The sequence below is a fragment of the Ursus arctos genome, unplaced genomic scaffold (genome assembly GCF_023065955.2).
Source record: "Ursus arctos isolate Adak ecotype North America unplaced genomic scaffold, UrsArc2.0 scaffold_24, whole genome shotgun sequence".
NCBI lineage: Eukaryota > Metazoa > Chordata > Mammalia > Carnivora > Ursidae > Ursus > Ursus arctos.
In genome coordinates, this window is record NW_026622919.1 from 24,659,150 (window position 1) to 24,661,916 (window position 2,767).

The 2,767-nt window shown below is 37.4% G+C and overlaps 2 non-coding genes across 2 annotated transcripts; both read left to right on the plus strand.

The window, feature by feature from the left end:
• The first annotated feature begins 1,930 nt into the window (after positions 1-1,930).
• Positions 1,931-2,010, plus strand: LOC113265718 (small nucleolar RNA U2-19). The gene has a single exon (XR_003320123.2). It is a non-coding gene; the product is annotated as a small nucleolar RNA U2-19 (small nucleolar RNA).
• Positions 2,011-2,167: 157 nt separating this feature from the next.
• Positions 2,168-2,237, plus strand: LOC113265717 (small nucleolar RNA U2-30). Its single transcript, XR_003320122.2, has one exon. It is a non-coding gene; the product is annotated as a small nucleolar RNA U2-30 (small nucleolar RNA).
• Positions 2,238-2,767: the final 530 nt, after the last annotated feature.

The window sequence follows — 2,767 nt, forward strand, 5'->3', positions numbered from 1 at the left end:
ATTCAGATTTCAGAGTCTACAAATAAAGTTTTATTGGAACACAGCTATGCTCACTCATTTACATCTTGTCTATGGCTGCTTTTATATGACGACAGTAGAGTTGATTAGTTGCAACAGATAATGTATGGCCTTTGACATCTAAGATGTTCACTCTCTGGCTCCTTACAGGAAAATGTTGCCGACACTTGATCTAGGGTTTACAATATGGATCTTTAACTTATAACGGTTTTCCTTCAAATAAGATTATATCACATCAGGGTGCCTGGGTGGCGCAGCGGTTAAGCGTCTGCCTTCGGCTCAGGGCGTGATCCCGGCGTTATGGGATCGAGCCCCACATCGGGCTCCTCCGCTATGAGCCTGCTTCTTCCTCTCCCATTCCCCCTGCTTGTGTTCCCTCTCTCACTGGCTGTCTCTGTCTCTGTCAAATAAATAAATAAAATCTTAAAAAAAAAAGATTATATCACATCGTGTAAAAGTTAAAAACTTAGTATCGTCCCATTTTCCCTTCTAATACTTTGTGCCATTGTGTGTATACATTTCATTTCCACGTGTTATAAACCCTACAATACAGTTTATTCTTTTTTATTTAAATAGCCAATTGTCTATTAAACCAATTTGTAAGGGTGAAAAATATCTTTCATATTTAACCACATATTTTCCATTTCAGATTCTATTTATTCCTTTGTGTAGATTCAAATTTCCATCTGGCATCGTGCTCCCTCTGCCTGAAAAACTCAAACATTTGTTATAGTGCGGGCTGACTAATGACAAATTCCTTCACGTCTGTGTGTGCGCAAAAGTCTTCATTTCACCTTCTTTTTTAAGGTATTTTCACTAAGCTTAAAGATCTAGGTTGATAGTACCTTTCTCACTCACCACTTAAAAAAATTATATTCTATAGTCTTCTGGCTGCGTAGCCTCTGACAATAAGGCCGTGATGATTTTACCTCTCTGCATGTAATGTCCTTTTCCCCCTCTAGTTTCTTTTAAGATTTTCTCATTGTCACAGACGTTCAGCAACTTGATGATAATCGACCTCACTATCATTTTGTGGTGAGTGCTGAGATTCTTGGATCTTTGGGTTTCTAGTTTTTGCCAGATTTGGAGAATCTGGGGTCACTATTTTTCCATTTTCTCCTCTCTTTCAGGGCGTCTGCCAGAAGTATGTTAGAGCACTTGATAGCCTCTTCGAGGTCACTGGTTCTCTTATGTTTTCAGTGTGCTTCTTTTTTTTCTCCCCGTGCTTCCTTTCAGAAACATTCCACTGATATGTCGTCATATGGCTTCAAGTCTACTGATCTCTTCTTCTGCAATGTCTAATATGCTGTTAATCCCATCTATTCAAACTATATTCAAAACACATTCGGATTATATATGTTTCATTTCTTCAATTTGTCAGTCTTAAGGTTGTGTCCTTGAAGTAATGTGCCTCTTAAGATTTATCTCTGTTTTTAATTTTTAGCAAGTTAACTACAATGCGCCTGAGTATGGTTTCTTTGTAATTACCCTATTTAGTTTGGTGCTTATGCCAAGTATAGAGTATTTTTGGCTAGTATATTTTGGCCAGTAATATTATTTCTACCCCATTATCTCTCTCTTCTCCTTTTTGGACTCCAGAAACATATGTTAGAACTTTTGCTGTATTGCATGTAACATTAGTGCTATTCTCTGTCTTCTCCGTCTTTTTTTTCTGTCCGTGCTTCAATCTAGGTATTTCCTGCCAAACTCCCTTCTGGCTTACTAATTCTCTCTTCTGCTCCATCTACAATGCCTTTAGATCTGTGTAATAAATTCTTAATTTTAGTTATTGTATTTTTTTCCATTCTAAGATTCCATCTGATTCTTTACTGTTCATGAATCCCAATTCTTTTATGAAAGCCTACAGTTTTTTTATCTATTTCTTTACACAGTAAAATCTCATTTTCAAACTGTGTCTTGATGAAAATAGCCAAATTTGAGCATCAGAAGACCTTCCAGTCTACCTAATGCCTAATCTCTGCAGTTCTGAGAAGCAAATATATAAAGTAATTTAAAACAATAAGGCTTATGCCTGTGGTGTGTGTGTGTGTGTGTGTGTGTGTGTAAAAGTGACAGTGGATAACTGAGGACTTGCTGATGGATGAATGAGAATGGGGGGATGTGTGTATATAAAAGGTTAATCAGTTCTGAGCAATGATGAAAAGGTTTTACTACTGACCTTTATAACTGTGAAGGTTTCTACATTTGATCTGAGCTCAGAATTGAAAAACAAGAACAACAACAAACTATGTCTGATAACTCTAATATCTGGATCTCCTGGGAGGTTGTATTTTCTATGATCTGTTTTTCTCTTAGGTTTCAGGCATTATTCCAGTTTCTTTACAGACATGATAATTAATTTTATTTAAGTTGAAGCAATCTCAAACTTACAGAATAGTCCCTAATATAGTACAAAAACCTATTCCTCTGTCTCATCTGGGAGGAAATTGCCACTATCTCCCAAACACTTCAGTGCGTGGTCCTTGTGAAGAAGGACATCCTCTTGGATAACATCATCAAAGTCAGGAAATTAACATTGAAGCCTGACTGCCATCTAACCCACACCTCCCATTCACATTTCACCAGTGATCCCAATAAAGTCCTTGTAGCAAAAGGATCCAGGACAGAATCACATTATTACCTGTGGTGCTCAGATATCTCTATTCTCCGTCAACATGGAATGACGTTTCAGTCTCTTCTTAACCTTGATGACACGCATGTAGTTATGCATGTGTTATAGGCCCATTGT